The following is a 25,843-nucleotide window of genomic DNA, read 5'->3' as shown; positions in this document are numbered from 1 at the left end:
CTTTCATTCCAATGACACCCTATATCACACAGGAGTAAAAAAAAAAAAAAAAACGTTATTTGGTTTATCACAACCATAAAGCACACAATAAAAATGTATAACAATTGAAGTTTTTTAAAAACATTATATTATCAATAAAACTTTTGAATATTTACAATTTCTATAAAATTCCCAGAGCTGTTCCAACCCCAAGCCTTTGTTCTTTATCCGCTTTCAGTAAGAGGTTGTCCACTAGGGCCATGAATTTTACACCACAACAAATTAAAATGTTTGAAGAGCCCCCCCATCCAGCTTATTACCGCCTGTCTGCAAGTGCGAATCTGTAAGTCATTAAAAGATGCTTTTAGCATCTTCCCTCTTTCGGTTTTTAAGGAGTCACAAACGCACATCAGTGGCATATGGATTATTTACGATATCCGCACAGGCGGCAATTTTCAACTTGTTGTTTGCTTTTCCAGGTAGGGACAAAATCCTTAGAATTATGATCGCCTAATCTGTACCACATAAACCTCTTTTTTAATGATAGTCGAAAGTGCGCCACTAAGTAGGGTGCGGTTTTAGCTTGGTATACGAGTTTATTACAGTCCAGGCATGACGTCGTTTGGTCAATCTTCTTTTATCTTCCATGAGTGATAATTTCTTAGCAATGTTGTTCTTTCCAGCTTGCTATTCCAGGCTTAATCAATCTAGTACTTCCAGGGCTGTACACAAAATAATCGCCCCATGAGTTTTTTTTTTTTTTTTTTTTTTTTTTTTTTTTAAATCAAACTGCGATCTTATTTCGGTCCAACATAAGTTGTTCAGCGATCCAGGTTTCGATGCTCTGAATTTCCAGCACATTTTCGCAAATGTTGCTTTTCTTTGATATTCCTGGTTCTGGAGGCCAAATTCCATGCGTATCTGTGCTGGGGATGCTCCTTTAGGAAGATTAAAAACTACATTTATATACTTTTGTCTGCAGTTCGTTTAAAATGGCAATTTCTTGACCATGCCAGATTTCCAGGCCATAGGACAAAGTTGGAAGCAGTTGTGCTGCCATTGTTTTCAAAAGATGGTCGTGGGAAGGACATTGCAATTTCTTATAGAGCGGTTTGTAGGCAAAAATTTATGATTGGGATTTTGTTTTTATATCCATTGTTTGATTCATAAAGGTCATCCTTCGACCCAGTTTGATTCCCAAATATTTACATGAGCTAATTTCCTCAATTTGTGTTCCCTTTGCATACCATTTATATTTTCCTAATCTAGGGCCTGCTAATCTTACCACCTTGGTTTTTGTCTTATTTAATTCGAAGCTTAAGAGATCAAAATAATCAGTCAGTTTGTTTATGACTCTTTGCAGCCCTATTGGGGTTTGACTCACTACCACAATGTCATCTGCATATTGCAGGAACTGAATTGACTCATTTGCCAGTTTGGGCGGATGGCCATTTGTCTTTAGCAAGTAGTTGTTTAAGTCTGCTAAGTATAGATTAAATAGACATGGTGAAAGGACGCAGCCTTGTTTATTTTGGTTATTGGTTATTTTTATCTTTGATAATATTCTGCTGCCGTCTCCAAGCTTCACCCTGGCCCAAGTTTCGCTGTATAGAGATATTATTGAGTCTATCAATTTTTGGAGTAATCCCCATTCTTTCAGTTTCAGCCAAAGACGGTCTCGCGGCACTCTATCAAAAGCAGATTTCAAATCAATATAACATGCTAATAGACCTGTTTTTTTTATTTGCAGCTTTTTCAATTAAGATCGCCAATGCTGCCAGGTTTGTGATGGTGCCCATGCCCTGTCTGAAACCCGTTTGAAATTTCGGGCTTATTCTTTTTTCCTCCGTCCACTCCTGTAAATATTGTAAAATACAAGACGCAAAAAGTTTTGCCTCTACGACAACAGCTTGGCCACTACCTTGTTCAAAAAGAAAACAGACAGGAACAAGACCTTGCACTATTCCAGCTATCATCCGAGAAATTTACGAGACAATTTACCTCTCGGACAATTTCTACGGATTCGAAGGAACTGTCAATTCAAGGATGAATACATGGCCCACGCTACTACACTACGTGACAATCTAAGGAAGAGAGGATATCCCATGAAACTACTAAAACGATCAATGAAAAGAGCTTGGTGGTCACCTCGAGAAGATTTACTAAAAAAGAGAGAGAGCCATCCACTAGAAAGGATCGTCTGTGTTTCGACATTTTGTCCTAACTCCAATCTATTGAGAAAATGCATTATACAGAACTGGCATCTAATAAAAAATCTAGACGTATCACTAAAGCAAAATCCTTTATTTGCATTCAAAAAAGATCGCAATATTGCCAATCAAATCATCCGAGCAGCCATGCCACCAAGAAAAACACCGACAGTGCGGGATTTTGTAGGATTACAACCCATTCAGGGCCATCGCAAATGTGGCTCATGTGCATGCTGTGACACGACTATCGAAGGCGACCTCTTTGAACACAACCAGATCTACTGGAAACACGAATCATTTACCAACTGTCGAAGTAAATCAGTGATATATGCCATACGATGTCCGTGTGATTTAGTCTATATAGGCAAAACTAGCCAAGAAATTCGAATCCGAATGTCACAACATAAGTCTCGAATCAACAACAATGTTATATCAGCCCCTTTGGTAAACCATTGGCGTACCAACAGCCACCAAATCAAAGATCTAAAATGGACAGTAATCGCCAAAGTAAATAGAGACACAAGAGGTGGCGACCTGGAGCAGAAACTCTCTAGAACAGAAGCCATGCTCATCCTCAAATTCAACTCTGCCACCAAAGGCCTGAATGAACTTTCTGAATTATACAACCTAACTTAGTACATGGTCTGAATACCAGCACTGGATTACTCCTAAATTAAAGTACCATCTGCCACCTTGAAAGAACTAGTGTCAAAAGGACAACCAACCTGTATGTAAAAAAACACACACTACTACAACCAATACCCACGGACTGACACATCATGTCATACGAGTCGAACTAGTTCATCTTGTCCCCCTTTTTCATTGAACTAGCACTCTTGAGCCTACTTCCACCATAGGAATCATCTCTCCACCTGCACTGGGCCGTTTTCCCTTTAACCGCACCACCCGATGAGATAAACGAAATTGATCTTGCTTTTCCCCCCCCTTTTTTTGAATATTTAATCTGAAATATTTACTTAAGGACCATTAACGTCACGGACCACGTTGTATTGCAACTTTTTGAATCCCTTGGAATCCAGTACGTAAGTTTCACCACCATCCTGTGGAGACCGAAACCAAACGCAACTAATAAAATGTGAATCACCGCTTTTTGATAACTTTTCCACCCCGTGGCAAACGCTATCCTATGAAGGACACAAATTACATTCTATTACACACGATCCGCCATGACCAGTCCTGTTTCTATGTCTAATCCCTCCTCCAATCAGCCACCAGACGCTTAAAAACGTAAGCAACAAGGGACCATCACCGCGACGAAAATCGGCAGATTAAAACACGGAAACGAACGGACACCTTGCGAAAACCCTCTGACTTCGACAGGTATGAAACGCTACCAGATTGAGTCTACGTCCCTTCAGCCTTTCATTCCCCCTTCCCGGTTTCCAATACTCCTAATATCTTACCGATTTCTCACAGAGTTGATCATCACCATTTCTGATGTAAAGCGGCGCCCCCGCAGCGAACTCAATTACAACCACAAGATACTTCCTCTTAAGGTAAATCCTGGCTCTCACACGCGACGTACCCTAATGTTCCCTCCAAAGCATTAAGCTCGATCTGATGCCATGTTTGTTGCTCTCCCATTGTCTCAACCAGGTTCAGCCCAACCAGCTGCCTTCCTGTTAAACAATCAAACTTCCTCACGTGGGTTTAGCAAACCCACTCAACTGTAAGTCTATTCCGAATTTACTCAGTTTCTGTATGCTCCTCTTTTCCTAAATTAGGCATGGTTGTCCTGACACTCCTTTACTATTTCTTCTTTCTTTAGACAAATCCCGTCCGTCTCCATCTGACACAAGGTAAATTAATTCAGCTCCTTCACAAAGACTTATGAGAGAGGGTAATGGGAAGTACCCAAATTGATTTAGGTTTTCTATCACTTTACAGGTCCTGAAGAGAGACCCGATGATCCATGGGTCTCGAAACGCGTAGACCTTATTCTGTGACCACAAGAGGCTAAAAATACCGAAAACTAAGAAGTGTTAGAAGTCAAACTTGGCGTTCTAATAATTAACTCTGTGGTCTTATGATTGTTTAAATTGTGCTTCAATGTGAATTAAGTCTGTGTGATAGTAGGAATGGATGTGAGTGCATGAGATGTGTATGTGATATGTCAGGATTGAATGTACAAATGTTGTAAATATACTATTAATTATTTTTTCTAAAAATTTAGCCCCTTGGGCAACAGGAAGGTTATAAAGACCTATAAATCAGATTAATAAAATATTGATTCAATCAAACAAAAGAATGAAGTTATTCTTCTGACACATTTTGTTTCACGCTCTCTAAATGTGTATTCCAGATTAATATGGAAGCTTAAATAGAAGGGCAGTTCTAGCACTTCAATTGTTTATTTACTACAGGCTCTGCTTAACTGCTCCCAGCCCTCCTCCATTAGTGTTCATCTCTACATCAATAAGGGCAATGAGTCTATAGTTCCCAGGTTCTGTTCGGCTGACGTTTTTATAAATTGGATGAAATAGACTTCCTCTCCAGGAATGTGGCGTCTTATTCTCGGAATGTAGTTGGTTGAAAAGTGGGGCGAGGTAATTGGCCCAAAATTCCAGGTCATGCTTAAAGAGGGCATTTGGGAGGCCATTTGGCCCAGCTGCGAATGCAGATTTCAAATTTTTTATCACTACCTTTAATTGTTTTGTTGTTGTCAAAGGTATTAGATCTTGCGTTACAGGTTGCTCTTTTTCAAAAGTGGGACTGCCTATTATAGTTGATTTCAGATTTAATTCCTTTGGTTCATCTGGACTTATATCTACCCACCTGTGAGTATCTGTTTGTATGTTATTATAAAAATGTGTTAATGTATTTTGTCCAAGCTGACTCACTTATTCCTACATTCTGGTGGGTTTCTGTTCCCTTTGTCAGTTTATTTATTAATCCCCAATATTCACTGCTGTTCGGTAGTTTAATTGCCCACAGCATTTTTTCCCCAGAGTTTTTCAGTATGTGCCCTTTTTGCCTCTCTGCACATTTTCTTATATACCTTTCTCATTATTGTGGTCTTGCTGTTATCTATTACTTTTCCCATTCTGGCTGATGAGGCCGTTACTTTTGCCTCCTTTAAAATATTCCTCTTCTGGTCTCTCAGCTGTATATTATACCATGGTTCTTTTCTGGATCCGTACAAAGCTTTGCCTGCTGGAATTGCTGGGAATTTATCTAACAAAGCCGTGCACAGATGCTCCCAATCCTGTACAATCAAATGGGCGCCCAATGACTCATTGTTCTCCATGTATATTCACTACAGCCATTATTTCTTTAATGTTTGTTCCTCTCCATTTAAGTCTCCTTTGATTATGTGCTTCCAGGATTACAGCTATGGATACTGTGCTCTTTCTATGTAGCAAATTTAAATGAACTGCTGTTTCTGGGGGAAATGGTCAGTCACTCTCTGGTCGAACTCAGGAGTCATGCGTACCGACTGTGCATGCCTAGTGGTCCAAGCGAGTAGCACCTCTCACTTCTTTCAGATAGTACCAGTGTTAAGAAATTGATAGCACTCAGAAAACTCCTTTAGACAAAACAATAAGATTGAGATGCGTTGAGTGTTACCAATGTAAACTGTGGTGACGAAAGCTGAGTGGCATATAGTAGAATTGCATAGAGTAGAGTGGTGTAGAGTGGAGTATCATACATTGGAATAACAGAGTGTAGTATGGTACAGTGGACTGCCAAAGAGTAGAGTGGGGTAGAGTGTAGTACTGTACAATGGAGTGATGTACAGTGTATTATCGTACAGTCGATTGTCGTTGATTTGGAATGGCATATAGTGGAGTGGTGTACAGTGGAGTGGCGTAAAGTGCAGTGGCGTACACAGGATTCGCATAAGTGCAGAGATGCACACTGAAGTTGCATACAGTGGAGTGCCATAGCATCTAATAGCATACAGTGGAATGGTGTACAGGGGAGTAGCGTAGAGTTGAAGGGCATACTTTGTACTGGCGTACACTGGAGCGGCATTGAGTTTAATAGCATATAGTGTAGTGGTGTAGAGTGGAGTGACGTGGAGTGGGGTAGAGTGTAGTGCCGTACAGTGGATTAGAGTAGAGTGGAGTGGCATAGAGTGGAGTTATGTAGAGTAGAGTAGCATAGAGCGTAATAGCATAGACTAGAGTGGTGTACAGTAGAGTGTGGGAACTGAAACAGATGTTGCATGAAAGTGTGCTAATGGATGTAATATGACAGGAAAGTAGATTATTTGGTGTCAATGGTCATTTTTGGTAGTATGTGTGAATAGTGTAAGTAGTGTTAAAGTTATAATCTTAAAAATAAATTTTAAAGTAGGTATATTGTGCTGCTGTATACCGTGGTAGCTTTGCGGTACATCGCGGTACATTCCTATGATAAGGCAATATGTGATTGTCTAATGGCTGTTTATCAAAGGTAAAAGCCATGTCGTTTTCAGCATACTTTGTCTGCAATTTTGGATTTCACTGCATTCTGGGTCTTAGATCTAGGTAATTAGTAAGTCCTCTGCCTTTTACGACTTTATTAAAGCGTTAGCAGGTACAAAAACGTATTTATAATTTTGTATATTTTTACAGCAGTTTAGAGAGCTGTGCAATTTTGGTATTTTTTTGTAAGTAGAGCAGTAATTTGTAGGTATTACTGCGGTTCTCCGTAGACTTTCTACTGAAGATTGGGATATAGGAAAGATATAAGGTAGTACAGTGATTTGTAAACATTTTTTGCCACATTTCTTTTTTTATAAATTTATTTTTGGTACCATGATACACCAAAGGCAGTACTGTGGCACTCTGTACATTATATACAGAAACTTATAAATATTTTTCTCTACCTATTTCCACTTTAATAAAGTGCTACTAGGTAGGGCGAAAATGTCAAACCTTAAACATACCTACATGTAAGAGTGAAACGCACAACACAGGCAAAGTGCACCTAAAAACAATATGGCTGTCTTTAACTTTAGTAAAGGCGGTCATTAGCCAATCACATAATGACTCGTCCTCACTATGTACAGCAGTACTTTCACAAAATACTGAAAAATACTGAAAAAATTACGAAAATAACCTAACAGATATCAATAAGTTACAATGCCTTATTACTTAAAATACCCTTATCCCACTTATCTGTAGTACCCAAACGTTCATCTGAGCACCATAATGCTAAATCCTGCCAATTTTTATGTAAATCCATTTTCACTCTACTCAAGACACAAAAGTCCATGGACAATGCATTGCTGGTAAACGCTGTTTTGGAACCCCCCTTTTATCTGTGCACCTGCTTGAACAATAACCCTGAAACTTCGCATCCTCTTTCAATGCAGAAGGAAGAATAGGTCTGCAATGGATCATGGAGATTCGTCGAAGGGGCGTAAAGTTATTAATGGAGAAATATCGCAGGGATTCCGATCTCCGGTAACCCTAACAATAGCTATTGAGTGACACCCGCTGTTTTGTATCATCCAATGTTTGATATTGTGCAGCCTTACAGCCTTTCCTTTCAGGCTGCTGGACTCCGACAAGATTGTCACTTGCTTCTAAAAACATTTTCTGACATCTGACCTCTCTCTTTGTGCCCACACCAAATGTAACAAGATAAAACATTAATGCCCCGATTACTTACCGGTAATCTTCATTACTCCGAGTATAGTCTTCCTCGCCACATGATTACAAAGTGAGCTTCAGCTCCACACCAGAACCCTCCAAAGCAAAAAAAAGTCAGCCTCCCATGCCTCCCATCCCTTCCCAATATGGCCGACCCAGTATACCATGCTATAAGAGGCGGGTCGGCCCAACCCATCAGCCTGAAACTACCAAGCATAAACATGAAGCCGATAGCCAGACAGGGAGGGAGGGATGGGAACTCATGTGGCGAGGAAGACTATACTCGGAGTAATGAAGATTACCGGTAAGTAATCGGGGCATTACCTCCTCGTTAGTCTTCCTCGCCACATGATTACAAAGTGAGCGCATACCAAAGCCAAACGGCTTCATGAACACTCACAAGAAACCAACGGACCTGAAAGGGACGCCCAGGAAAGAGGGAAACCCAACAGACCAGAAGAGTGGAAGGACCACCCAAGAGAGGCAACACACGAGCCGGAAGAACTAGCCCGGGACAGAAAAACACCGGAAAGGCCGAAAACCCGGACCCCCCCCGAGACACGAAGTGACGCCAAAAAAAACCGCCCCAACCAAAGTCCGAAGGAGGACAGAGAAGGCACGGCGCCAAAAGCAACAGCAAACAGGCCCCAGAGAGAACGCAGCAAGCCGGTGAACACACCAAGACCGCCCAACGGACAGCCAAAAGCGAGAGGGGACCATCCGACCCAGGAACGTCCCACAAGAAGGAAGCAAGCCGCCGAAGCGAGCACCCAGGAGGCACACAGCCCGCCAGCAAACAACCAGGACCCGCCCTGTCGAATAAAGAAGAACCAACATGAACAGGAGCGCAACAGAAGGGTAGGGCGAAACAAGCCCGAGCCAAGACAAAACTCCCAGGGAGCCACTGAGCCAACAGGACCCAGAACCCCAAAACCAGGGACAAAAAACGATGAAGACAAATCCACACCGGAAGCACAGGGCCCCGTCAGGGAGAAAAAAACCGGGAGACCCAGCATCCCCGGGCACCCAACAACATCTCAGGGAACAGAAACCAGCCAGGGAAAGCCAGAAAGCAGAGGCAGGACACAAAACCTGCGCCCACAGAGGCAAAACATGGACCAAGAAGGAACAATGCCCAAGACAACCACCGCAGCAGCAGACGCCAATGGAAACGCACCCAGGCGAGTACCACCAACAGGACAAAAAACCCCAGCCAGGCCAAACAAGCCCAGAACCCCTGGAAGAAAAAGGACCCCTGGAAAGCGCAAAGTCCAGACGAGAAGGCCGAAGAGCCATCACCGGGGACCCAAAATGAAGCAAACAGCATCAGACACCCCCAGGAGAACCCCCAACCAGTCACTAAAGAGGGCGGACCCACAGTAACGGGAAGAGAGCAGACGACAACAGGAGCCGGCCGGGCGGCACGGCCGGAGCCAGAAGAAAAGTGACCCAGGCAAGGACAGCACCAACGTGCCAAAATGCCAACAGGGGCGAACCTCGCAAACACCCCTGAGCACGAAGCAGGGGAGAAACCGCCCAGGAGAGCAACAAGAAGCCCCCACAGGGCCAGGACAAATCCCAGAGAGGCCAAGGAACGGGCGACAGAAAACCGACCAACCAAAACACTGGTCTAAGAAAGAAAAGTCCGAAGACACACAAGACAAGGACCCCACCGGTGAGGAAGCCCAAAGCACCAGGGAGAACCAGGTAGTCAAACAACAAGGCGCTACCCAGCCCAGACCCAGCCAACCAGCCAGAGTAAAGGAGGCCAGACGCACACAGTGCAAGAAGGCCAAGGGGCCCGGAACGCCAAGTACGGGAAGCCGGAGGAGTCAACCAAAAGGCAAGGCGCAGCACCAAAAAGGCCGCAGCAGCCATCCCAAGCACAGCATGGAAAGAGACCCGAGAGGGCGCCACAGAGAGGACGCAAAGGCCGCCAACACCACCACCATCACAGGCGAAGACGGAACGGAACTGGAAGCAAGGCAGGCACAAAAAGGTCAGACACCAGCATGACGGGAAGGACCACCACAGGACAAACCGGGCAAGCACCGCCCGCCCACCAGGACCAAAAACACTCGAAACACACCCCAAGGAAGGCACCACCAAAAGGAGAGAACCCCAACACGAACAGTTGGGTGGGGACACACAAAAAGAGCCCACAAAACGCACACCCCTGCAGAGGCGTGTGCCAAACCTCCGGTCCGACCAAGACGACACGCCCCAGAGGCCCATAGCACAACGGACCCGAGAAGGGCAGCCCAACAACCAGCGAAGAATGGAGCGGCCCGGCAGCGGGCACAGTCCCGGAACCGAGAGGAAACCACCCGGACAGCAGGCCGTAGCCGAAGAAAAGAACGACCCGGACAGAGGGCGGCACAGCTGCCGGACGAGCCCGGGATCAATAAATTACGGGGAAGCCACGGACGGGGCCCCCGACAGGAAGAACAAGGGCAAGCCCCCCCAGGAGCAGGAGGAGCGGCAAGAGCCGGCAAGGAGACCACCGAAAACAGCCCAGCGAAGGGCGGACAGGAGCCAGACGCCCGTCTCCAGACGCAGAAACCAACAGCAGGGCGAAGGAGGACGCCCAACAGGAACCCACAAATATCGCCACACAACGGCGAGCAGGAGCCCACAGGACGGAAGGACGGTAGGTCCAAAGCACGGAAAGGAAGAAAAAGCCAGGGACAACACAGGAACATGAATCCAAGGCCCCGGGACATACCCCCAGCAGGGCAGGAAACACAACCCCCAGGGCAAATGGCCGAAACCAAGCACTGCACGTACGAACCAAGACGGCAAAACAGACACAACATGGGGCAAAACGGACCATCGCCCTGCCAGAGCTTGAGCCACCAGGGACACAAGACGAAGCAGAGAGCAAGAGCTCCCAGGGCGGAATCAAACCCCAAGGGACCCCACCTGGAAAACCAGGAAGGGACAAAGCCACCAGGAAGGGACAAAGCCGCCAGGACGACGAGCGGACGCGCCAGCCAGATGATCACACTGCACCTAAATGGCGGAAGCCAGAGGACCCCAACCAAACCAGAACGGTGAAGAGCAAGGCAGAAACCGAACCCCAATTAGGACCCAAGGGAGTTGGAGCCACAAGACGAACCCATGAGCCACAGCACCAGAGACCATCCACACACAGCGCACCGCAGCAGGATCGCCATATTGCAAGACCAGGGATGGAACACCAAACCCCCAGAGTAAGAGTCAAAGACATCAACCATCAGGCCAGAGAGACTCTCTGCGAAGGAAGAGACAAAAACGTGACAACCGAGCGACAGTTTTAAAATGTTCCCCAACCTTACCGAAGGAAATACCATGGCCTACACTTGAGACTGAGCAAACAGTGACATTAAAAGACCAGGGATCGAACACCCAATCTTCAGAGTAAGAGTCTAAGACCCAAATCATTAGGCCAGAGTGACTCTTACAAAACAAAACACGGTCCGAGACACCCATAGGTGAAAAACACAGACCACAGGCACGTAGGCACAAGAAAAACCCGCCAGCAAGGGCCATTACCAACCGAAGAGGAAAGCAGACCTCCAGAGAAACGGACACATGAAAAACCATGCAGCCGCTCCAGGGGAGTGCAAACGCGCGGCACACATACAAGGACGGAAACACATACCAACTTCACTGAAGTTAAAACCAATGCCCACACGACAGACGGAGCAAACAGCGACAGTGAAAGCTCAGCGCCAAACCTCAAAGAAAGAGCCCAAGACACAACCAGCAGGCCATAGCGACTCGATAGTAGGAGGCACGCAAGCACCAGCACCCAATTTAAAAAGGGACGCAGAACTCTGCCTGTGTCACCCCAGCATCTTTGGGGGGAAATTGTCAAATCCAGCGGGAAGAACTTTGAAGGGGAAGATTCCAGTGACATGATCTGACACAAAATAGGGCTGGAGAGCTGGAGGCTGCCGTCTTCGAGCCACTTTCGACCCAGGAGGAGCGCACAAACGTACCGCCACCAAAGACAAGCCGACAAGGGGCCCAGATCCGGGCCGAAACTCACCAGACACCCACCGGCAGGGGGGAAACGAGCCAGCACAGAACCACCAGGACCAGGGGAGCTGCGGCCAAGCAGCAGAGTGCGATTTCCGCCTGGAGCTGGGCGCGGCTCCCTACAGCACACGCGGATATCCTGCCGGAAGCAACAAAGGTAAACCAACGGCTACGGCTGAGATACAGGCAGGGGAGCCGAGGCCCAACCACACAGAAGGCGGTAGGAACACCCGCGGGCCACACGGACACGCGCCCCAAGCCCCTACCGTGCACAGCAGCAAGCAGCATGCAGCCCCAAAACCGGGGCGCTCAAATGACAAAAGCGAAGGACAAACAAGACATCCAGCGCAGCCCGTCAACCCACATACGTGGGAAGCCCATCAGGAGAAGTACCCCACAGAGACAAAACAACACCGGGGACCCTCCACGACCACAGCCCACCAGAGCCCCCACCCCGGCACTTAAGGTAACAAAGGTGGGGGGCGGGAACAGAGGATGAGGCCAGCGACACCCCGGAGCCATCAGGCCTTTGACAGGGAGACCCAGCAAGGAGAGCCCGCTAGAGCAGGGCTGGACAAACACCCAGAGCCCCCAACCTGAAACCTGCTAGAGCAGAGCAGGCAAACCAAGGGGGCAAGGGAAGGGTACAAGGTGGGGGAAAACACCCAGAGCAGGAGCCCGCTAGAGCAGGGTCTCGTCCCCCGGGCCGTAAGACCTGCTAGAGCAGGTCCAGGCCCCCAACTTACCTGTTGAAACGCTCAGGAGAATCTGCAGCGCAGAACGAAAAAAACAGGCTGATGGGTTGGGCCGACCCGCCTCTTATAGAGGTCATGGTATACTGGGTCGGCCATATTGGGAAGGGATGGGAGGCTGACTTTTTTGCTTTGGAGGGTTCTGATGTGGAGCTGAAGCTCACTTTGTAATCATGTGGCGAGGAAGACTAACGAGGAGGTAATGCTATTTATTCCTCATTCAGCTGGTGAACTCTGTCATGGCTGTTTTGCTCGTGCTGCAGCAGCACCTCCTGCACCCCTCCTTCCAGCGCCCCTTCCACTCACCTGTATCCAGACGTCTCACCTTCTGTCGATGTTTCCGTGGCCGCTCTTCACACAGCAATACTTGTCTAATCGACAGTGCGTGAGTAAAATACAAGCAGCTTCCCTGAACACCGCCTCCCAGCAGTGACTATGCTGCCTTTGAACACACGAGGGCGCCAGACATCCACATACGTTCTAAAACCTTTGTAAGGGCCTGGATTCCCCAATTTCTGAAGACATGAAAGCACAGAAAGAAAATGAAAAGCGAAACTCACGAAGCTATGGTGATAAAAACTCCTTTGAGGCAAGTGGCTGTCACCCAGAGCATCTGCCAGTCAAGGATGCTACCGTTATTGTGCATTGTTTTTGCGTGAGGTTTGAGTTACATTTTTAATGCAGAACACACCCAAAATCTCTTGGGGATTTACAACCAATACATATTGCTATTTGCGTTGGTTTGTAAGAAATAGTAATGCAAATCAGCACAAAGGGCTGCTGTGCGTTACTCTGCGACAAGGGTGTGTTCCATGGGTGGTGCATGGGCGTTCCCGTGCTACCACCAATGGTTTTTGACACAAAATCCTATCTACTAACAATAGTAGACAGGGTTTTGTGCCAATAATTAACACCACTTGAAAGCAGGCATCAAATGGAGAAATGCTTTCATTACTCCTTTCTAACCCTGGGCGTACTTCGCGTAGTAGCGCTACACGTAGCTACGCGAAGTGCACTTAGCACTACGCAAGCTACGCGAACTTTGTGGTGCACTGTGCAATATGCTGTTCGCACTGATTGCACAGTGCCGGATGCTTGTCCGCACTGTGCAATCAGTGCAAACCGCATCTTGCACAGTGCAAGCGGTCGTTTTCTGACGCTCGAGTAGATTTCTACTCGAGGGGCAGCTTTCTCAACGCGGATTGGTAGTTTCTCATTGCGAGCATACGCGACCACTCGCAATGAGAAACCTGACCTCCCCGCTTTGAGAATCTCGCCGGGAGGTTTATTTTCCACGCTCACGGTCGGCAACTTGATGTTGCTGATCGCCAACGAGTAAAAATTCTCGCCGGGATGTCATTTTGCTCGCTCGAGGTCGCCAACTTGACGACCGCGAGCAAGCAAAAAATGACCGCTACGCGTGTTTGCACTGTGCTACGTGCAATTCGCGTAGTGCGAACTAGCGCAAACTACGCGAGCGTAGCGTAGTACTTCGCCCAGGGTTACTCCTTTCTTTTCCTACTTTGCCTGGATGCTGCACTGTGCAGCACACATAAAAAGTAGGAAAAGTTGTGAAGTCAGTCTAAGCATTGTATTTTGTACTGGATGGGCAACCTTACTGTACAAAACCTATGCTAGACTTACTGAGGCAGCATTGCACAATGGTGCAAGGGTGTGTGCGTGGCGCCTCAGCAGCATACTTCTATGCCGGTGCTAGGGAGAGATGAGGATAGTGCCATTTCTCTGTAAATATGGGGGTGTCCTCTCCCTCTCGTATAATGCAGTGCAGCAACTATGGGTGCTGCTCTGCGTTGGATGAGACTTTTGTAAATTTGGGCCTCCTGAACAACAAGAGTGATACCGCAAGGGCCGCTGCAGAGTTCACAGCATAAACACCATATACTGCACCCCCCACCTGGCAAGAATAGAATTCACCTCAGAACTGGGCTCCACAAACTCCAGCTATCAGGTCCTACAGCGTTGAGGCGGAAATAACTTGATTTTAATGTGAACCTAACTTGTGGGCGTGCAAGCAGCACAGGGGAAGTTATGAGGCAAAGACAGCAGTGTACTGGTACGCAATGGACCAGGAGTGCCTCGCTTCCTTTTATTGTCCCCCTAATGCTGTGTCCGGCCACAGGATGCGTGTGACATGTGAGAATGTCCCCCGCACACAGGTCGCTCCACTCCATCCCTCCCCATTTTGGATTGTACTTTTACCTCAAATGTCTCTCATGGGCACACTGACATACACAACAAGATGATGGACGGAGTGCTGAAGTCTTTCAACCACTCACCCCAGGTTAAGAGATCTGGGTTTAATCCATCGTTCTTTTGCTCACCACGCCACCCCAGTTTGGACCCAGCCATGTGCAAATCAGTCTTGACCTTGCTCCTCATGGGAACAGTACAGCCCAAACTGTCAGGCCAGGTCATCCCTGGACAGGAAACAAGCATCCTGAGACCTGTTTGGGGGTATCAACCATCATCAGCCAGGCTAGATTGAATCCACTGGCACAGGGAGCAAGGGACCTACGTCTGGGCATACCCTTGCTCACTTAGGGCAAACATTGAAAACACAACAAGATGATGGGACAGAGTGCTGAAACTTTTCTGCTTTCGGGATATCACCTCTCATCAGCCAGGCTAGCTTGAATCCAGTGGCACAGCAAGCAAGGGACCCAAGTCTGAGCAAAATAACAATGGATTAAACCCAGATCTGTGACTGGGGGTGAGTGTTTGAAAAGTTTCAACACTCTGTCCATCATTTTATTTTGTGATGTTGCAATGCACTGACACACCTGCAAGCATTCTAGAACACGAAAGTGGGAGATTTAGAAAGGTAAATCAGGGGTGGATTTTCCCCATTGACTTCCACTGAAGCAGAGGCAATTAAAGGCAGTAAATAGCCAAAAAAGTCATTTTGGGCTTTAAAAAAAATCAGGCGCCTCCAGCCTGAATCAGGTCTTTTGGCATGCATGCACTGAGCTCCCCCTGTTTCAGGAGACAGGTCAGAGGGTTGGGAGGCTGCTCCTGGAGCTCTGCCCATCCTTGGGGCTCCTGTTGAGTAGAGGTCATCCTCAGGCTGTCTGTGGTGATGTCTGGGAGCCAGCTCAATATTTCTTCTTCCTGTGGATGTTTGCTTTGGTTTGAAAAGCTCCCTTATGTGTTTGGTTCATGGTAATTCTGCCTTAAAGAAGTTATGGGTTACAAATGCTAAGCCTCATTTTGTAGTTTTCATGGTTCATAAATGCTAACATATTACAACAGGGAGACTTGGCCAAAAAATTGTGGAAATGTATTTTCCAGAATTACTTTTATTCAAGCGGCTTCAATTTTATGTGGGAATTTTGGCTTCAAAAATTGGTACTCTCTTGTCTGAATCACGTTTGTTAGCATGTAACATGATTCTTTTCTTGGAAGTGAGAGTCTATGATCCCTTTAGAAGGGGGGTTTGCAGAAATTCCAGCCCGGTTGTACATGTTTCATCAACACTTGGTCCCTTCCTGCAGCATTGTGTGGGTGGCTCACCTCTTTTTGATGCTTCTGAGATAGGGGAAGGAGCGGTTTTGGCACAACTTAATGCAGAGGTCCTGGACTAACCAGTAGCTTTTATAAGCAGAAGGTTGACCTGCAGGGAGAAACATTGGTCAGCTATTGAGAGAGAGACCTTAACTGTGGTCTGGGCCATAAAGAAGTTGAGGCCATACCTGTTTGGTACTCCTTTCATTGTTCAGACGGACCCTAATCCCCTGTTACGGCTTAAACAGAAGATGGGTGAAAATCCCACCCTTTTGAGGTAGTCCATTTTCCTACAGGGGATGGACTTTTCAGTGGAACATAGACCTCAGAGTAACCATGCAAACGCAGATGGACTCTCCAGATATTTCCACTTAGAAAATGAAGACTCAACAGGGCACGGTTTGATACCAAACATGACCAAAACCGGTCATGTTTGGTATCAAACATGTTGAAATCCTACCCAAACACCAATTCCAGTATTGGATGTTGGATCCCATGTACTGTATTCCCCGCTACCAGCCTTTCAAGGTTTAACAGCAAGCTAGTGCTGCTGCCGACCACAGACACGATTCTGCCCTCCTGCTGCTGAGCCACGCTTGAGTAGGGGAAGGTAGAACAATAGGTTTCCTGTCACAGGGTGGTGTGAGCACCTCCTAGACAGGACAAAGTGTGTTGAGCTGGAGTGGGGGCACTTGCCAGTACCCCCAGACTTCTTTGAAGGGCACATTTGGTGCCCTCCATGCACACTTTAGTTGAAACCAGTTAAGGGAACCATTGGCTCCCACTTTGGCGTGAAACTCGACAAATGACATGGGAGTGTCCTCACCTCTGTCCAACCCCTCCTCTGGGAAGGATCCCTGAATCATCCCAACCCTTTCCTTAGGGTACTTAAAGGCTTAGCTGTGGGTGGCTCTACAGATTTGTTGTGGGGCAAGATTCAGATCTGAAACCACTTCTACTTCAACCGTCTGGGAACTTTGAAATTTGCTGGGCTTCACTTTGGAAAAAGAGACTGCATCAAGGAAGACTCCTGCTGCTCCTGGTCTCGTCCGTGCCAGTCTTCTGCGTCGTTTGTGCCTGTGCTTCATCCAGGTTCTGCACCAGGCCTGTGGGCATCAAAGACACCCAAAGTAATCTCCCTTGGAGAGAAGGAATCACTTCCCTGCATCTGCAGGCACCGCAACAAAGCTGACCGGTCTACTGCTCCTGATCTCCCATAGACTCTGAAAGGTTCAGCAATACAGGTGGTGGTTCTGTTACTCCCTCGAGGCATGCACTGTCTTCTCAGCAAGTTTGAGGCCAGTATCCATCGTCGTAACTGCTGGAACAGAAACCTTGTGCACTGTGTCGACTTGCCATAGCCAAGGCTTGTTGACTCTTTCCTCCAGAGAGCATTGGGCTACAAAAAGCTCCACCTTCCAGCATCTCTTCCTACCAAGGTCTTTGTCCTCACCACATCCTCTGAATTGTGGGCCTGCATCTTTGTTGAGTTGCTTGAGGTTCTATTGCGACTCCTGTGCCTTCAGCCTGTGGGTCCTCTTGAGGTTCTTCTTTGGCTTCAGTAAGCTTCCCTGCTTGCTTGGTGCATGCTCTGACTCTCCTGCAGTTGGTGAGTCTCCTGGACCTTGCTGTTCGCAACACTGCATCTTTTTCATTTTCCATGTCTGTTGCCCCAACTTGTTGGCGATCATGCCAGGCACCTATCCTGTGGTTCTCCACTTCCAACGTAGTACAGCTCCTGATCTTCCACAGCATTGCCTGGTCCTCACAGCTGCAGCGACAAGGTCACTGTCAATTCTCCTGCATCGTCCGTCATCGGTGGACATTGATGTTCCGTACCTCCTGGTCACTCCGAGTGGCATAGACTCTCGCCCATCTGGGTGCAGGTACTCCTCTTCAAGAATCCACCCTTGGATTCTACCGGACTCTTTCACCTTCTTCTCCAGCGGCATCTTTACTGAAGCCCTCCAATGTGCTCCACAGGGATTTCAGATGTCACATTGCACCTATGCAACCGGCTTCCCTGGTGTAGGTATCCTGGTTTCTGGGGTATTCACTGGTGAGGTGACTCTCCAACCTTCCATCGTCAATGGGGTTTCTTCAGGTTCCTCTGGGACGAGTCTTTCTTCTTGAAAACAACAACAGTGACTTTCCCATTCACTTGCATTGAGTACGCGGTTGTGTTTCCACTCTACACACAGCATCTGTGGCGTTCCTGGGTACTTACCTTGTTGTTTTCTTGGGTCCCCGGCTCTTCTAAGTCTCTAGGGTAAAGTCTCGAATTCAGTCACAGTTCGTTTTCTACTTTCTTAGTCCCACTTGGAGCTACAGTTCATATAAAGTCTGGAGTAACAAGAGTCCACACAGAGCAGGTTTGAATTCTACAGGCACATAAAGGAGGGATAATGATCTAAAACCTTTGGAAAGGAAGACACACATCTCAAAAATAAGACAATGGCCAACATAGAAAATAAATATATAGGGAATATAATTTGGTGGCATATGGGTCAATGTATGGAGCTGCACACAAGTTACAAGACATTTCAACATCAAATACAATCTCTTTTTCCCATCTCATAAGCATGTCTTGGGAACAAATTTGTAGGGATGTAAATCATCTTTTATAAAGCAGACAATGCAGAGCTGGTCGGCCGTGTAAAACAAACATTTATCATCGACTCAAGTATACCACAACAGGAGCATAAGGTTCAATATTGATCAACTCCAAAAACTCCATAGCCATAACAAGATAGACGATCACAGAGGCATCCTGGCCATTTAGACGCTCAGCATCCCACATACTTTACAGTTCAGACATGGGGGGTGAACCTGTGGCCTCTAGTACAATAGCCACTGTTAACAGTTGCAATTTAAGCATATGTTGATTCTAAACCTCCCCCCACCCTCTCTGTGATCGCAGGAGGAGATGTCAGGCACCAAGCCAGCCTCACACGACAGAGCAGCAGCTTCATCTATCCATGTCAGGACAAACTTTGATAGGGCTATGACCAAATGTCTGTGAGCCTGGGCCCACAGACCTTCACACATCCAGTGGCTGTTCCTGTTTATCTTGTAAGTCCTGTAACAAGTTGAACTACTGGTTAGCAATTGCAATCCTTTGGAGGCACACAACATCCTCCCTGCGCAGCGCGGTTGCCTAAGCCCTACCCCATTAGAGAGTTGCTGCTCCCAAGTGTTGGTAGTGCAGTGGCCTTACAATGCATGCAAATGGCCTTGAGTGCTATAAACATTGCCAAATCTATGACTCAATTAGATACCTTTTTAGTCCTCATCTGCCTGAATATTCCTAGCAACGTCCCCTCCAATGGAAGGAGGTTGGTACAACCTGTCACTGCGGCATGTACATCTGTCACTCTGGACCACATGTTCACTGAATCCCGCCATGCCCCGTACATATGTATCAAATCATAAACAGGTACATTACATCGTGGGCAGAGAGGGGAGGACTTAAAATTTCCTGTGTAGGACACCTGAGGTGAGACATGCTGAGTGCTGGAGGCTGAATTGAAGGTACTGGAGTTTGGCATTACAAGATGCTTAGTAGTGCATAGTGCATTCCCACTTCTGAGGCATGAGGGCTCGTCCTACATCAGTGTCCCATAGCCGGCGGACAAGTGACAGAGGGTCAGTCATTGTGTGCTCCAAGATATAAGCAAACAAGGTCACTAGTTTCCTACTTGCACCATGCCGTGCAGCATTGGGGATGCTCTGGTTCAGCGTCTGTGACCCTCTACAGAAGTCCCATCTCAGCTATTAGTGTTCCATGTGCCAAGAAATGGCCCAAAGGAATGTCATGATCTCCCTGCAAGTGGCCAAAGGGTAGGACCTCCTGGACCCTGAATAGGTCCCCCGCTGAGGTCAATCCAGTGTCTCCGCATGCCGTCAGTTCCACCCTTACAATGCTTGTATGGAACAGTGGTAGGAAGTCCAGACTAATGGAGGGAGAGTACAGGATGATGTCTGGCAGTAGCCTCAGGCTCTTATCAAAGCTCCAATAAGCCAATTTCACCAGGCTTTCAGCTCCACAGCAGAGCGGAGCTCCAGGAAGCAACATCGATCCCGCCATTTCCTGTGCCCTGCAAGTTGGTAACCTGCCCACTTCGTAAAACTGCCTCCTAGCCAAACATCACGCCGGCCATTATGGTAGTGCTGCTACGCAACATTCTTTAAAAGCAGTACACCCAGGACACTCTTACCCACTGGCAGCTGGAGCCTACACAGAGCCACACTTCTCCTGGCTCTATTCCAGATGAATACTCCCAGCATGGTGTCCCACTCCCTGGAGGTGGCAAGAGGCACTGCTACTGCTAGGTGATGGAAACAATAACAGATGGGGGGAGCATTCCCATCTTGGAAATTGATATACATCCTTGAACTGTAATTGGGAGAGTGCTCCAAAAAGTCTGTGGACATAATGAGGATCTGGCCCTGGTCATATTTACAGAATGAGTTTGTTTGCATCATGATTGTCACAGATCCCTAAGTACTAAAACACCTAAAGCTCCCACACCACCCTCTATTCTCTCACCATATCCTTTTGTGGAGGATAGTCCGCACAGAGGGGCGCAGTTAAGACCCAAACTCAACATACTCAGGAAATCTGATAGCAACTCAGAAATTCTGGATTTCCTGTGTAGATATACTGAATATAGAGCAGCATGTCGTCTGCATCAATGGTTAGTAGAACTCCCCATGCTTCTCACCCCGGACAAAGCTGCTGGGTCAGCGGATCCATTGTCAGGGCAAATAGCAGTGGGGAAAAAGGGGCAGCCCTGATGAGTGGCCCTGCTCACTGTAAACAAGGGTGATATGTATTCACAAAACCTGACTCGGGCAGTCGGTTCAGTAGAAAGAAGCCAAAGGACTTGTTGCAACTGCCCCACAATGCTCAATTTTGACAGAGTGGTAAACAGGTATTCCCAAACAATGGTATGGAATGCCTTTTCTAAGTCCAGCACTAGACAGGCTACATACGGACACCTCACCTGGGCCAGATCTAGCACTCTATTAAACCTCCAAAAGGTAAGCCTGGTGGATCCATCATGGAAAAAAACATTTTGGACAGTATGCACTAGATGCAGCATGTGTACCAGCTTGTGGAGTTCCTCTACCTTACTAAGCTTTTTATGATCCATACCTAGCATTGGCAATGGATGGTAGGACGTCGGGTCAACGTTGGGTTTTACCAGTGATCCCAACAGGGACTTTTGCATGGATTACAGTTGTCTCCACTCGCTCAAGGTGGCCTGATAGAGATACTACAACCTGTGGGAAAGTGAAGGCTCATAGACCTTGGAAGGGAGGCCGTCCAACCTTAGAGTTTTAAATGTGGCAGTACTCATTATCACTCCGTTTATCAACGGTTCCAGCCAATGGTGTGTTAAACACCGCACGTGCTGCAGGATCAAGTACAGGAAGATGCAATCCAGTAAGGAACTTGAAAAGGTCTACCTGGCGCTCAGACTGCGGGAGATTCTATAGGCCATGACAATACACTGTGAAGGCTTCATGGATGGCTGACTGTCTAGTGTGCACCCGATTCAGGTGATCCCTACTTATTGTAATGTGTTGGGTTAGCATTATGCCGCAGAGGAGGCAGGCCTTGACTTGCCCTGACTTATCTTCCTCTGCGTGCATCACAGCTTGTCATGTTTCAAAGTCAATGCAACCCAGTTGCTCAAAAACATCAGTGAGATGTGATTGTTGCATATGGACACAGCATCTGGTACATGAATGGTTGGCACACATTTTGAATGCTAGTCATGACATGGTGTGATTGTACAGTTCTACAGTACCTAGCATTGTCATCCATCAGTGTGGGTAACATCCCAGGCTGCAACTGGACTGCAGTATCCTGCTGACACAGTGGTGCCTCCATTTGCATCAAAGCCCTGTGGATGGTAGCCCTGGCCCCCACCAAAGCCCAAAGAACCCGCCAATCAGTACAGCTTTCAGTGCTTCCCACTCCAAAAACATAGTGGTGGCTGTGTCCCGGTTGCCAGTGGAATACTTGGAGATGGATTCCCTCAGTATTTAACAAAATACATGTGGCAACTACAATGTAGGCTGTCGTTACCATGTGTGGACAGGGGGTCCTGGCACACCCCACCCAATGCGTATGGGCATAGGGTTATGGTACAAGAATGTCCTCCACACGTATTCAGCACCTCAGGCTGTAGTGTGTGGTGATAGCAAATATTATCAACACTAATGTTTTAGATTGTGTACTGCAGAGTAGCCGGAGTAATCCTGGGTCTCTGGATGTAGGATACAGCAACAGTGTCGGAGGGACCTGTGTGCCGCACATTTGGTAAGGCACGTAGCCATTGCCAACACCAGACAGGATACAGGAGGGGGTGAGAACAGTTAAATAACAGCTCTTGGACACAATTGAAATTGCCACACAGAAAACAGGGGATATGGGCCCACTTCGTGAGGACAGGGGATAGGCGCAGAAGGAAGTCCAGTTGTCCACAATCAGCACATAAACACTGCTCAATAAAATCGGCTACCGTCAAGGAGACCCTCTACAAAGTCATGTTGCCCTTCAGGGTCTATGGCAGTATCTAATGCCCTAAGTAGGACCCCTGGAAAGAGCCACACAAGGGCTCCCCTTGCAATATAAAAGTAGACCGTGCAAAATGAATAACTCTGCAAGCACTTCTGGAAGTGTGTCTCCCGCCCCGCGCCACGTGGGTCTCTTGTAACAGTGCTATTTGTGCCCTTCACCCCCTGATATATTGTCACATTTCGGGGCTCTTTCTTGTTGTCCACAAACCCCTGACATTCAAATTCATAATGCCAATAGTACATTTGTGTGTATAGTCTACTGGGAAGTGTGGGGTGGGGTTTCAGGAGTAGTCTACCTCAAGGTGGGCCAGCAACACACATCCTGGAGTCTTACCTTGGGGGCTATGGCCCCTAATCGATGGCCCGATACACAATGGATCTGCATCAGGCTAGAAAACATGAACCCTCAAAACCTCTGCCCTAGGGCAATATCCAAGGGGAAAACTGCCTAATCAGTGACAAAATCAACCTACATAGGAAAATGTGGCAGTTATGCCCCCACACAACTTTGCCAAGGCATGCAGGGGGGACCGTGCCCTGTGATGCCAATAGGTATTGCCTATGCTCATTGTCTCCTAGCAGCCATTTCTACAATATGACTGGAACAATCAGTGGTGGACAGCAAGCAGCAGCGATCCCTAACTACACCTCCTACTATAATCTGCATACTTACATCTACCCATCCTCTCCATGTGCACCTTTCCACATTTCCTCTTGGCCTGTCTATTCCATAGTTTTGCTGCTTTGACCCCTCTCACATCCACCTCATACTACATGCTCATCTCTCAACCTCTCTTCCATCCACAAGCTACTTACAATCCGACTGTCACTGCCACTCTTAAATGCATCCCTGGCATCTATGCTCTCCCCCTGTACTCTTACCATTCCAAACAAATGGTCACCTTCTCATTCAGGTGATGTCCCTCTTACATCCCCTGCACTACTCAACACCTCTCTCCTTCATGCTGTACGTACAAGGTACTGTGCTTATCCCCTCATCAGTAACCGCTAACCGTATCATCTGTAATGTGTCCCTCCCATCCACATCTCTCCCCTTTCCACTGCTGTTACACTCAATTTTTCCAAAGTGCACCATTATATCCACCTCTTACATTCACTATTAACACCTCACCACATCTCTCACCCTGACCCTTACATTGCTCTCAGAATTTGGACTTATTCATTTGCCTATCATCATTCACTCACTCTACTCTGCTTAAGGGCTACTAATAGTCATTTGTCAAACTAGAGCATCCAGATAATTCAACACAGCACCCATCTACTGGCCAACACCTCTCATCTCTCCCTCCAGCATCCTAACTTACACAACTGGCATAACCCCTTGACGTCCACCTATCCACTGTGTTCCCTAACAAACTGTTACTTTGTCTCGCTGTGTCTCCCTTATAGCAACATTTCAGTCCCATTCTCCATACCTCAAATGTCTCATGTTTCCCACTGAGTCTGCCTCTATCACAGCCACCTTTTACTGTAATGCTACATACTTTATCTCTCCTCTCTTGCTGGCCTCTAAACGTGTATGGCTGGTTCTACCTCTTGCACATCTGCCTCTTCCTAGCACACCAGATATCCACACCCCAGCATTTCCTCCAATCACCATGTTCATGATAAGGATACTTTACGTATACTAGTCAAGCACTGCCTTTGAGCTTTACTCCTTCCTTTCACTCTCATCTAAACTTTACTGGTTCTGCCCCGTTTATGTCTGACTCTCCCCTCCAAGCATAAATTGTTATCATAACTCTCTCTCACCTGTACCCTCGTTTAGCTAGCTCAGCCCCTCAAACATTTGCCTCGCTGTGCTTCACAGTTCTACACTCACCTCTTCTTTGGTTTGACATTTTAGTGCATTGGTGTAACTCAGGCCCCTGTAGTTCCTGCACAGCAGACGGGCCCCCAACACATATGTGTACTCACAGTCCACTAGGCTGACCAGATGTAGCACAGGGCAATCCACTAGCCTGAAATACCCTTTAATCCATCTCTGATCAGAACCAGCATCAAGCTTTTCTCAACCCTCCTTTTTAATTTTCAGTACACAAATTACTAAATACACAGCTATCATATGCTCAGCTGCAAATGATGTGTGTGTGTAAAAAAAGTATATTTTCAACTAGTACAAATAAAAGATTTGTGATTGGAAAAGTGTTTACCAAACGCCCCTCTCATCCATTCTCGACTACCCGGCGAGCAGTGCCCATTGTGATATGATGGCATAATGGGTGTTACAGACTTTAGTCCTTATTGACTACCATAGTATTCCCTGCTTTACATTCAGGCAGAGGCAGGTCTCGTTTGTAGCGCGCTCAAGTGCCGTGGCTGTTCCTTGTCATAATTGTAACGCATTGTTTAAGCAGAGTGATGGGTGACAGCAAGGCAAGTCCGTCAGAAAAAGAGACTCAAGTAAACACACTCATCACAGTATGTATCCAGAAAGCTGTTCGCCAGGGGAGGGGTGCTGTGCGTTAATTGTGCATCACATTGCTGTACCAGGCATGCAAATCCCAAGGGAGGCGGCTGGACACTGAACGCCTTCTTAGGCGGCGCTCTGTTGCCGGGCCCTGTGGATTAGCATTTGAGGCCCTGGGCAGCGATCCACGGCCAGCGCCAGCCCATACACCCTGAACTCAATGCGCGTTGGCAAAGATGGTTACGGCCAGGAAAGAAATAAGCAGTTTCGAGCCTCACCGCGGCCCGTAGATGAAAGGAGTCCCACAGCGGAGCGCTGATGCGCTCCAGCGCGTATCCGGGAATCCGCACCCGACAGGCAACAAGGGGAACCAGGGAAGGGGAAGTCGTGGGACAGACTCCCTACTACTCCACGTGAAGTCACATAATGTTAGAAACGGGCTGTCCAGACACGAGCTTTACAAGCACCGGGCTGCCAATAGGCGGTGCTTATGTCGTGTCTTGTAGTAGGACATGTGATCCACTACCCTGGAATTGTGGGAGATGTAGTCCTACCTCTTTCAAACAACATTGCCAACGCGCTGGAGCGCGTAACGAGCCATTGAGAGGCTTAAGTTCTTTCCTTGTTTCTGCTATAGCTGCCCCCCCCCCCGCCCGCGAATGCGCAGGGTCGCATTTACGAGCCGTTGCAAGGCTCACAGTTGGTCAGTTCTTTGCTGCCAGGTTTTGGTGC

At 47.3% G+C, this 25,843-nt stretch overlaps 1 protein-coding gene across 1 annotated transcript in view; it reads right to left on the bottom strand.

The window, feature by feature from the left end:
* LOC146830168 (GTPase IMAP family member 3-like) overlaps positions 1 to 25,581 on the bottom strand; it is a 224,174-nt gene extending 198,593 nt beyond the window's left edge. The window contains exon 1 of the mRNA XM_085604412.1: positions 25,390 to 25,581. The gene's annotated coding sequence lies outside the window, so the exon portion shown is untranslated. The remainder of the gene's footprint in view (positions 1 to 25,389) is intronic.
* Between the last annotated feature and the right edge of the window lie 262 nt (positions 25,582 to 25,843).

This window comes from Triturus cristatus, chromosome 5_1, assembly GCF_964204655.1.
Source record: "Triturus cristatus chromosome 5_1, aTriCri1.1, whole genome shotgun sequence".
In the NCBI taxonomy this organism is placed as follows: Eukaryota; Metazoa; Chordata; class Amphibia; order Caudata; family Salamandridae; genus Triturus; species Triturus cristatus.
This window is presented reverse-complemented; position numbering and strand designations above follow the sequence as displayed.